Here is a 12,659-nt window from a genome sequence, read left to right as displayed (position 1 = left end):
TTACAATCAGGTTTTCTTTACACTAAGGAGGCTATGAAGATGCAAGATACTCAACGGTCAGCCACCAGAACAGCAGCGCCTCTGCTCTGACTTTTGCCTGCCAAGACACTTATCTTTCTTCAACAAATATATTAGCCCAAAGATTAATTTATCACTACAATTAACAAAGGACTATATGGATGAGAGAAAGATTCAGAAAAACAAGAAAGATTCTACAATGCAGTTCTGGATATGATAGAATGGTTTTGGATTGGATTACTTAAGGATAAAGAGATTGGCTATGGACAATTCTATGCTAAATACTCACAACTATGGTTTTGGAATAGGCCCGTCAAAGATCTGGTCAAAGGGTTCTGGACTGGAATTCTGCTAGCCCACCGGACAAGATTCCGGCACCTGGTTCTGCACTCAGCACGGCACTCTGGTCTCTGCACGGCCTCTGGACTGGATCTGACAGGTTGGTTCTGGGTTAGAGCTATCTGGTTACAGCTCTGCTTTACTGGTTTGGATCTCTGGGTTCTAGCAAAAGGTCTTGGCAAGAAAACAGAAACAGCATGCCCAGCTGTACCATTTGTTGTACCCCTTGGAAGTCTGGGGTTAAAATCAGGTTGCAAGATTTTAAAGGCCAAGCTGAGGCCAAGCTGAGAAGGGTTCAGCTTTGGAATTGGGCCTCTCTGCTTTCAAATTCTGGAGTCTTGGATCTGGATTCTCCTGCAGAGCGCTTCACCAGTAAATCAGTTGATGGGTGAATCTGTCTGTCCCTCTAAGTCCTAAACTGTCACTATTTATGTATTTCCCAAAGGGGTGGGTAGGCTGAATTATACAGAGCACACCCTCTAAGAATCCTATTTGTTAGAGTATTTCCCCTCTCCTGATTTGAGAAGGAAATCTAGTGTCATAATGATGCTGCATTTTACAATCCAGGGAGTACCTCCCCTTTGTTTCAGTACAGTAAATCTATGTTTCACATAAATCATATTTACCATATCACCAAATTGCTAATAATACATATTCACATTACAGATTTAGTAGCGCACGTATCTGTCCGAGTTTCAACTCAGGGAGAGCTTTAGTTCAAATTTGACAGTTTTTCACGCTTTTGGTTGGTTACCCAGTGTTAGATCTGTCCACATTGTTATCCATACATGTGCATGACATCTGGGCATAATCCTGTGATGTTTCATATTTCTAGCATCATCACAATTGCTACAACATCAACATTTCAGTAGTCCTGTCTCTGAACATTGCACAGAGTTCAGAGTAGTCTCAACCTGGGAGCAGCATTTTCATATTAATAACCTATAAATTACAGATTTTTACAAATTTGGCACAGTTTTCTATGAGTCTTTTTCAAAAAAAGATATTTTCTTGCGGGTCAAGATACACATATCTGTCTGGTCCTGCCTCCAAGGTTTGGATGGGTCCAGAGCACTCCCAGGCTTTCTTCCTGCTAGTAGTTGTTTTCTGTTGACAGTTGAATCTGCATATCTTTTCAATCAATGGAGTCTTTTGTGTCTCCTCAGAGCAACAGGCCAAAATCTCCTCCCACATCCATTAACAACCCAATGACAGTTCCTGAGCAGAGAGGATGGGGAAGATGCCTTTGTTTGCGGCAAACTGTGGAATGTACCTTTGAAGTACTGTGGCTAACATTAGTTCACTTTTAAAACCCCTTGCTTAAAATTGTATTTTCTAAATAAACTTACATTTTCAACAAATATACACACAGATCTCATAATTCCAGTCTTTTTCAAACATAGAAATTGAATTGTAGCAACCTATATTGCTTTTGATGGCAAGTCTCTGCTTTTCCACAATTTGATGTTAAGACACAAGTTTTAAACTGCCAGTATAAGTAAATGACAGCTTTGACACAGGCGAGCGGCGGTACTGCGCCCATATCTGACATATTTTTCCAAGCAAGCAGCTTTTTAAATGTGGATTTTCTTATGATGAAATGTGCTTTTCCTGACATTGTGCTTAGGTGGATTATTTAAATAAAGTGATGTTTAACACCCAAAAAGGAAGTTGGATCTTTTCTGATGTTTGGGAACCATGATTTTGCACTTTTAACAGCCAAGGAAAAACAGATTTTAAAGCACTTCTGGGTTTTCCTGGCAATGCAGCCCTGCCTTTTAGGTATTTCCATTTCAATCTGTGGGCAGCCAAATGACAGGTGTTGGCAGTGTGGTCTCCTGTTTTACCACTGACGTAGGCAAAATGGATAGGCAGCCTATTTTTCAGGTGTCCCTGTGCACATCTCAGAGATTTTTAGCGCATAGAGCTTTTTGGTGGCCATTCTGTGGTTTTTGATGAAAGCAGCACACAGTGACGTTGCAGGGCAGAGCCTAGTGGGTCAGAACATCCCACACAGTGGATGAATCCTCTCACGTTAAGGTGCAAGAAAGAACACAAAGGGTGCCAAGTCTTAATTCATGTAGAACATTTAAAAGCTTGCAGAATGAGAAGAATTGTGGTTTCGTGTAACGTTAGTCAAGGATGGAAATAGGGATTGAACTTGGAGTTCTAGATATGATCGTGAATGTGAGTGCCCTCACTCCCACTGCATTCCGAAGACGAAAATACTCTGCAAGGCCAAGTACAAAGAGAATTTCATGGAAAAAGGCTTGGGTGATGAGAGATGCTGGGCTAATTGGGTGGTAGGGCAGCCTCATGTCCTATCTACTTGCACCTGGGTCTTGTTTTACGTGATGCTAATTGAACCAAATGTTCCAGACATTGCTCAAGCATACCAAACCAATTGTATTAGTCCATATAACGAAGGACCATATAGCTTAAGAAACCAATGAAACACTTTGTAACTGATTTCTCTTAAATGATACGTACAAAGAAGTAGGCATAACTTGTCCACCTGATATCGGGCATCCAATAACAAACTTAGTTCCTATATGATTGTATATGTAGATGAGTCCCCTAACCAATCCCAACCCTTGATAGGTTTTTCATTATGGCCACGTAGCATGACGTCATTCTGGCGCATGAAGAAGTATATAATTGTATTTTGTGTGGAAATCACTGAGAGAACAAGCGTACGTCGTCCAGTGATGTTCGTTGTAATCTCCCTGTTTTATATAATTGCTAGTAAAACAGCAACTTGCCATGTTCTTGAGTTTGTCTGGTTATATGGACTCAGAATTACTCTGGTGTAATCCCATCCAATACTAAATGCACATTCCAAGGGCCATAAACTCAATCTGGTTTTATACCAACATTCTCACACCCATTGTTAAGGACACAGGCCTCTTCTCTGTAAATCAATGTTAAAAAATGTGTATGCATTTTCTGCTTTCCCTGTAACTTACATCCATAAATAAAATAAATTAATACAATTTTTAAAAGTTACATTACTAGAGCTTTAATTTTTGATGGCTTTTTATTGCAAAATAGGCAAAGGGCCCAATTCATAGAAAGCGCGCAAAAATCCTGCAAAGTCCTTTAGCACCGAAAATGACTTAGCGCGTACCATGTGCAAAGGTTTCTTTCCGCACTCTGCATATTCATGGAATTTGAGGTGCAAAGACACCTGTCGCACAAAGAAAACAAGTTGTGCCTGGAACGACCATGACACGCCCACACACAAAGTAGATTTAGCCACATATACCAAACTTTGCGCAGTCCGTATCCCCGCCATCATGCACCCTGTCAATACTGTGCCCCGTCCTCCCACAATAAAGGGAGCACCCAGGTCACACTGCTTACGGTCCCCCATAGCTCCTATCTGCACGCAATGAAATGTGTTACATGTCTCATAACTCAAGTCGGCCCCCCCTAAATAATGGCTGCACCCCGCTAATCTGCATACGAGCCCCCCTAACCTCAATCAGCACCTCAACTGTGTGCTGGCACCTCTAAATTTGCGTGCCTCTTCAAGCGACCTGGCGTTGCGCGGTCAGGTCCATTAATATGCTTGTGTTTGCACATTGCTGCGTGTGCAATTTCTTTGCACAGCCCGTGTCTCTCGGCACACCTTTTTTCTTCCTCATTCTCCGTAGGGAATGGGCAATATGCATTTTCCACCCCCTATTAATTTCCTTACGTAGGCCCGTCCAACATTTTACGTGGAGTGTTGCGCAAAGCGCCGGGCTGCACGCAAAGACGTGACGGGCCTGCACAAAATCCCCACAAGGTCCAGGGACAGTAAGGGTTTTTGCGTGCTGAAAAGTGCACAAAGTCACATTTCAGCTTGCAAAAAAATCTATGAATAAGGCCCATTGTTTGGCAAGCAAATCTCAGAGGGCCTGATTATGAGTTTGGAGGTGTTCCACCCGGCCAAACTCGTTTACCTTTACCTCATGTGGTAATTTACCGGATGGCCAGGCAGGTCCGCACCGTTTTTCCCCATTCTGGAGCTCCATAGGATTCCATGGGTGTCTCGTAATTGCTAGATGTGGTAATACTTCACCGAGTAATTATCACATGCGGCACACAAAAGCAGGAGGAAATAAACGTTTCTAAAATGCAACTCATCATTTGGTTGGGTGGTAAAACAACCAACAACGCTAATCGGGTGTTTTACCACAACCGCCATATTTGTAATCACGCTAAACCGATTAATTCCCCATTCTGAACTCAGGAGAAGGGGGACGAGTGAGAGGTGCTTGGAGCCAAGGGAAAATAAGCTCTGCAGCGCGAATAAAAAAAAAAGCAAGGAGCAGCTATGTAATGTGCCAAAAGCCAATACGGAGGGCATCATGGGAAGGGAAGGAAGGTCAAGAATGGCTTGCTTTCACCCATCGCAGGCCTGTATAATAAAGAGGACTCTCAATATACGTATCGCGGTAATTGATGTAAAAGTGGGAATGTTTTTGCATCACTGTTTACTCATGGGACTTGGTTGAGGTGTGCAATAAGCAGAACATTTTTGGGAAACCATCATCCTTAAATATATTACAGTTACAGTACATTTCCTGTGTTCAGAGAAAATGTAACAAAAGGCAGTCAAACTGCATGGTGTTGTTTTAATAGTGCCCTCAGCGCATATTGGGAATTCTACTTTGATAGCCCTCTTCCGACCAAGCCTTAGGGAATAGTCATTACATTCACTGTTGGAGCCATCCTTCGAATGCCAGAGTTAATGGCTCAAGACCAATACTGATTCTTTATCAACCACAGAGTGCGAGAGTGCCGAATTCCTCCTACACGCGCTAATCTGGCCTGCAGTGCTAGGAAGAAGTGTGAAATATTGCCTAAAACAGCTGGAGCCCCCACCAAAGGATGTCTGGGGGAGGGGACGCGGCTCTTTAAACAATCATTGGCAATGCCAATAGTTTTGACGTTTACTGTTGTTCTTTGCATTTTGCATTTATAGGCGAAAGGGTGCAAGGAGGGGAGTGTAAAGTTTCAAAGGGTGATGAGATAAGAGGTGCAGGTGTGCAATAGAATGAGAAGGGGGACAGAGCAAGGGAGGAAGCCATTGACAGAGGGTGCCATCATGATGAGCACGAGGAAATATGAGCGAGAAAGGGTGAGAGGGAGAGAGTAAGAAATAAAGCGAGAGTGTGAGAAGAAGGGTGAGAGGGGCTAGGGAGAGGGTATAAGATGGCTGGAGGGGGAATAGAGGAGGTAGGATGGGTAAGGTGGGGGAATAAAGGGTGTAGGCTTGGTGATGGGGGTAAAGAGAGAGGTGGTAGAGTTGAGCAGAGAAAGAGGGAGTAGGATGGGTGGCGGTAGAGAGAGTGGGTATGGTGGGTGGGGATAGAGATAAAGGTGGTTCGGCAGGTGGATGGAGGTAGAGAGAGGGTGGGGTGGTTTGGTAGCAGAATAGAGGGTGAGTGTAGGGTGGGTGGGCTAGAGAGAGTTGGTAAGGTGTGTGCAGGTAGCGAGAGTTGGAAGGTTGGGTGGGGGTAGAGAGTTGGCAGGGTGAGTGGGGGTCGAGAGCTGGGTCAGGTGGGTGGGTGGGGGTGATGAGAGTGGGGGTAGGATGGGTGAAGGGGTAGGATGGTTGAGGTTAGAGAGAGTCAGGGTTGGGTGGGTGAGGCTGAAAATAGTGTGGGTGGGTTGGGTGAGGATAAAAAGAATGGGGGTAGGATGGGTGGGGTTTAAAAGACTGGGGTAGGGTGCGTGGTGGTCCAAAGTACGGGGGTAGGATGAGTGGGTGGGTAAGGTTCAAAAGACTGGGGTTAGGGTGGGTGGGGGTAGAAAGACTGGGGGTAGGGTGGGTGGTGGTAGAAAGACTGGCAGTTGGGTGGTGGGGGTAGATAGAGTTGGTAGGGTGTGTGGGGGTAGAGAGAGTGGGGGTAGTGTGGGTGGGGGTAGAGAGAGTGCAGGCAGGGCAGGTGAGGGAGTAGGTTGGGTCAGGGTGGGGGTGGAAAGAGTGGGGGTACAGTGGCTGGCTGGGGTAAAAAGCCTGGGGTGGGGTGGCTGGGGGTAGAAAGGGTGGGGATTGGGTGAGTGGTGGTAGAAAGAGTTTGGGGGAAGGGTGGGTGGGGGTAGACAGAATGGTGGTATGGTGGGTGCTGGTAGAAAGAGAGGGGGTAGAGTGTGTGTGGGAAGAGAGTTGGGGTAGAGTGGATGGGTGGGGGTAGTGCATGGGGGTAGGTTGGGTAAGTTTAGAGAGAGTGGGGTAGAGTGGGTGGGGTAGAGAGTAGAGAGTGGCAGTATGGTAGGTGAGTGGGGGTAGGGTGGGTGATGGTAGAGAGAGTGAATGGGGTAGTGTGGGTGGGATAGTGTCTGGGTAGGGTGGGTGATGTTAGAGAGTTTGGGGTAGAGAGAGTGAATGGGGTAGGGTGGGTGGGGATAGAGAAAGTGGTGGTAGGGTGGGTGCGGGAATAGTGAGAGTGGTGTTAGGGTGGGTGGGTGGGGCAATAGAGAGTGTTGGTAGGGTGCGAGAGTGTAGCAAGAGAGAGTGGTGGTATGCAAGAGTGTGGTGGCAGGGTGAGTGGGTGGGGCAAGAGTGTGGTGGTAGGGTGGTTGGGTGGGGCAAGAATGTGGTGGTAGGGTGGGTGGGTGGGGCAAGAATGTGGTGGTAGGGTGGGTGGGTGGGGCAAGAATGTGGTGGTAGGGTGGGTGGGTGGGGCAAGAGTGTGGTGGTAGGGTGGGTGGGTGGGGCAAGAGTGTGGTGGTAGGGTGGGTGGGTGGGGCAAGAGTGTGGTGGTAGGGTGGGTGGGTGGGGCAAGAGTGTGGTGGTAGGGTGGGTGGGTGGGGCAAGAGTGTGGTGGTAGGGTGGGTGGGGCAAGAATGTGGTGGTAGGGTGGGTGGGTGGGGCAAGAGTGTGGTGGTAGGGTGGGTGGGTGGGGCAAGAGTGTGGTGGTAGGGTGGGTGGGTGGTATAAGAGAGTGGGGGTAGTGTGGATGGATAGGAGTAGATAGAGTGGGAGGTGGCTAGCTGGGTGGGGACAGAGTGGGTATATGGTTGGTGGTGCTAGACAGTGTATGGGTAGGGTGGGTGGGTGGGGGTAGAGAGAGTGGGTATGGGTATGGGTGGATAGAGAGAATGGGGGTCAGGTGTGTGGGTGACAGTAGGGAGAGAGTGGAGTTAGCATGGGTGGGGCTAGAGAGTGGAATATGGGTGGGGCTAGAGAGAGTGGAGGTAGGGTGGGTGGGAGTAAGATGGGTGGTGAGTGTAGAGAGAGTGGGATGCAGGCATGGCATTGCTGGTTGCTATGCCAACCAAATATTCTCAGTTAAGAGCCCCATTTCAGTCTATCTCTTTTAGCTTGATGTTTAATTCAATTAAATATTAAAATAAGATGTAATGGCATCTGGTCAGTCCTAGCCGGGATTCCGAATTAATGAAGATTACCCCTGCTAACTGCGCAGGGAGTATTAATTCTATTAAAGACTAGGAGGCGAGCATTATGCTTCAACTTCTTTAATTTACCACTCGTCAGCAGTTTCAACAAAACCAACAAAATCAACAACAAACACTAAGAAAAAGGTCTCAAATGACTTTTCTTGCTTTGCAACTACAAGCCCCACAGTCTCTGTAGTCCATTTCACTCCGTGCTCAGCTTATGACCACTTCCTGTCCCTGAGCACCTCCTCTTATTTTACTTGCTCTGAAAAAGTCACTCTCAAATCCACACAAAGTCCTGCTAACTGGGCGAAGACTTGAACCACACCAACTGAATGTCGAACTTCCTCAACTCCTGTCGACTGCCACTGCTAGTCTCTTGCTTCAATTATTCTTCTTTTCCTCCCCTAGGAACAATGTAAACAGAAGGTTCAGGGTGGTGTCCATGTCATTGCTCATAACACAATGATTTCATCACATGTACAATCCAACATATCAAATGCAATACATAACTTGGGTGGGAATGTAATGCTCGCCTCCTAGTCTTTAATAGAATTAATACTCCCTGCGCAGCTAGCAGGGGTAATCTTCATTCTATGACAAGCCTGGAGACGAGCATTATGCTTGTTCAAATCTTCCCTACACCGTGACCACTAAATTCTCAGTCAGTTTAAAATAAAACTCTTTAAATGTTTGATCATTCGTCCAATCAGCAGCTAGCATAATATCTCTAAGAGAAACTCCTGTCCTGAAGGCTTTAGACGCCATAGCTCCCTGCACTGAGTGTGCTCCGTATTTCTTTACGTCTATTCCTGCCGCCTGCATGATCTCTTTAACCCATCTGGCAATAGTAGCTGTGGATACGCCCTGAAAAGGCCTTCTGCGCGCTATAAGTAATTGTGTTGTACTTGCTGCTCCGTGCTCTGCTGTTCTACTCTCGTACTCTTTGACGCAGCTTGCTACACACCACTTAGGTGTATTTTTGAAATATGGATACTGTAGATGTACCCGTCTTAGTTCTTTGTACTACTGTGAATGTTACGCCCTCAGTCCCAAACAATCTCCTATTTAACTCCAATGCTCTTACGTCCTATACACGTTTACATGAGACTAAACATAATAGCATTGCCAATTTTCCAGACAATTGTTTTAGGGATAGATATCTGGTCTCTGCCCGACTCTCTAATAACGTAAGGACGACTTGCACGTCCCAGACTGTCTTATACGACGGCACCGGAGGCGCCTTAAATTTCGCTCCTCGAATGAGTCTGACCACTGCTGGATGCTCTCGAGCCGGTACTCCCTCTATCAGTAGGTGTCCTGCGGATATCGCGGACCTGTATACTCCTATAGTATGGAAAGCTCTTCCGCCGTGCAATAGTTGCGCTAAGAACTTTAGAATCATCACTACACGTGCAGAAATGGGATGAACACCTCTCCCTTTGCACCAGCTAGACCACTTGGCCCATGCCGCGTCATAGCTCCTTCTTGTGGACGGTGCCCATGACTCTGCGATGAGCTGAGCAGCCTGCTCTGAAATGCCTGGCAGCGCCCAGCGTCTCCGGATATCCTGGACACGATATGCTGCCAATTCCATCAACGTTGGGAACCACACTTGCGACTTCCATAGTGGCGCAACCACCAGAAGCTCTGCCTTCTCCCTCTGACACTTCGCTAGTACTCTGCTCAGCATCATGAATGGGGGAAAAGCGTAATGAGGACCTCCGCTCCATTCCTGAAGGAACGCGTCCGTCCCTCGAGCCTCGGGGTCTAGTCTCCAGCTGAAGTATATCGCTGTCTGCGCGTTCAGTCGAAATGCAAAGAAATCTATGTACAGTGGGCCCCATCTCTCGTTCATCCTCCGAAACACTGCTGAATCCAGTCTCCAATCGCTGGAGTCTGTGAGGTAGCGCGAGTTCCAGTCCGCGACTACATTCAATGTCCCTGGTAGGTACTCCGCAGTGACTGATGTCTCTGACTGCAGGCAAAAGTGCAAGAAATCCTTCGCTAGCTCGGCTAGCATTCTGGATTTGGTATCCCCTAGATGGTTTATGTATCGCACTGCCGATATGTTGTCCATCTTTAATAAAACGCACAATCTCATCTTTTATTTCGTGAAAGCTCTGATCGCAAATGACCCTGCTAGCAACTCCAGACAGTTTATGTGGAGACGAAGTTCCTCCTCGCTCCATTTCCCTCCTGTCTGCAGGTCTCCGCACCTTGCGCCCCAGCCCAGTCGGCTGGCGTCGGATTCTATGATCAGATCCGGGTGGTCTCCGAAAATGGCACGCCCATTCCAGGCATCCGTATTCCTCAACCACCATTCCAGTTCTGTCTTGGATTATAGATCCAAAGGTAGCAATTGATGATATCTCAAGCCTTGCTGCAGATGCTTTATCTTTAACCTCTGCAGTGTGCAGTAGTGCAAGGGTCCGGGAAATATGGCTTGAATGGAGGCTGCCAAGAACCTCACTATCCTCGCCAGGGTCCTGAGAGATACTACTTGTTTCTGTAAGCACCCTTTCAATTCCCTCTTGATGTCGTGGATCTTTCGAGCTGGGAGCTCCAGAGTCGCTTTCCTGGTATCCAGGACGAAGCCTAGGAAATCCAGCCTCTGTGCTGGTTCCATATCCGACTTCTCTGTGTTCACTAAGAAACCTAGAGAAGCTAGCAGGTCCTGGACCCATTCTGTCTGATATCTGAGTGTCTCTCGGTCCTCGGCTAGCAGCAGGAGATCATCTAGATAGATGATCAATCTTATCCCTTTCTCTCATATTGCTGCTGCCACTGGCTTTATCAGCTTGGTGAAGGCCCAAGGAGCTGTTGCAAGCCTGAAGGGCATATTCTTGAATTGCCAAAGCTGCCCTTTCCAACGAAAAGTCAGGAAGGTCCTGAATTCCTCTGCTATTGGGATCGTCAGGTAGGCGTCCTTCAGATCTAGTCTCGTTAGCCAATCTCTTTCCCTGAGCGTGTCCCGAAACTGGTGGATGCCTTCCATTTTGAAATGTCAGTAAACCACCCAGCTGTTTAGTTCTTTCAAATTTATCACAGGTCGTACTTTCTCTTTTCTGTGTACTAAGAACATATTGATTACGAAATCGGGTTCTCTCTGACACTTCTCTATGGCGCTCTTTTTTGCCAGCTGCAATAGCTCGTAGTCTAGCAACTTCTGCTCTGCACGCTCTAGACGCTGCTGGTGCGGTCTGCGTCTGCGCGCTTGCACAGGGGTTTCTATAAATTCAAGTCATAGGCCTAGCACTGTTTGCAACACCCAGGCATTGGTGGAAAGCGCGTGCCAGTTTCTCCAGAACATACCAGTTCTCCCTCCCACTGGAGGGTAATATGTCCCTCTCACCTTGCGAGAAGCCTTGTCCACGACCAGCTCCTCTCCCTCGGCATCCTCTCTGGAATCACCCTCTGGTAGGGAAGAAGGAGTCTTGTTGTCTGTTCTCCCAATATTGGGCTCTGGGATTCTGGGGTCTTCTACCTCCCTGGTTACGACCAGCCGAGCGACCCCTGTGGCGGCTGGTCCTGCCAAAAACTCTGTTCGGGAAGATCTTGCGGATAGAAGCTTGTGCTTTCTCTAGCGACGTGTAGGTGCCGACGAAACGGCCCATTTCCTTTCCAAAAGGCTCTCCGAAGAGAAGTCCCTGTGCTGCTTCTCCCGCCTCGTACGACGCGAGGTCGCAGATCTTCGAATCTATTTTCAGCAATAGTCCTCTCCGGCATTCCGAGGTGATGGCACAGTTCGCATTACCCAGAAGGCATACTGATCTCTGCGCCAAGCCTGCTAGGGCGTCGGGATCTACTTCTTCTCCCGTATCTCTTGCACTTTCTGCCAGGTCCATTATTTTCGCCAGTGGCCCTGCTAAATCGAGAGCCTTCTCCTGGCAACTCCTCCAAGACCTATCAATTCCTTTACGGGGATCCTTGTTGGATTCCGATATGAAGGTGAGCATCTTGGGGTCTAATTCTGGCATCTCGGTCACTTTCCCCGGTAGGTCTGGTCTCGGGCACTCTGCTCACAGGCGCTGCTGCACCTCTTTGTCTAGTGCCTTTCTCAATCTCTTAGTGATGTACTGGGCCACTCTGGGTGATGGTTGCCAGTCTGATGACCTCGGATTTCGGATGCTGTCCGGATCGAACATATCCTCTTCTACCTCCTCGAGGTGCTTCTCCTTGCGGATTCTCTTCCCTGCGCTGGGTCATATATCCTCCTCCTCCCTTAATTTGTCCTCATCCTGGGAGGCAGGGTCTCCTTCCTCCGGCTCCTCTTCCGAGCCTGGGTTCTCCTCTCCATCTTGCTCTTCCCCTGGAGTGGGGGGTCATGAGGTCCGGCACAGTCTGGTGCTGCAAATATGCTTCACAGAGCTTTGCAAAAGCGTTGACGACCTCCGGGGCCTTCTCTTTTGCCCCTTCTACTTGGCCCTGGGGGTCGCAAGAGGTCTTCCTCTTTCAGGCCCTTGTACTCCCCTTTGACCCTGCTTCTGAGGGTTCTGTGGGCATGCGCTCAGTCCGTATGGTGCTGTCTGGCTGGTGGAGAATAGCCTCCAGTGACTCCAGCCTGTCTTGGAGAAGTTTTACTCCGTGCACCACGGCATCTATAAGTGAACTTCATAGTACCTCCTTGAAGCTGGCCGCTAGGTCGAGCGACTGCTCCTCTTCACTCCATTCAAAATCCGACATCCTGGGAGGTACCGTGTGCCTGAAATACCGATCACGGTGTCTTAGCACGCCCTTTCACTGTATAGGTGCTTCCGAATCTCTCAAATGCACAAGTTGCTGTCTTGTACTAGGAGGCTTATTATGTAATACTATAATCTAGAATAGTCTTTTATCATATATATTTATTTTATTTTTTTAAATGTTTTTGTCTCTTTCAAGTGGCTGCACCGGACTTATTTCAA

Source organism: Ambystoma mexicanum, chromosome 12 (genome assembly GCF_040938575.1).
Source record: "Ambystoma mexicanum isolate Mex_15411 chromosome 12, UKY_AmexF1_1, whole genome shotgun sequence".
Taxonomy (NCBI): Eukaryota; Metazoa; Chordata; class Amphibia; order Caudata; family Ambystomatidae; genus Ambystoma; species Ambystoma mexicanum.
Note: the sequence above shows the minus strand (reverse complement) of the source record.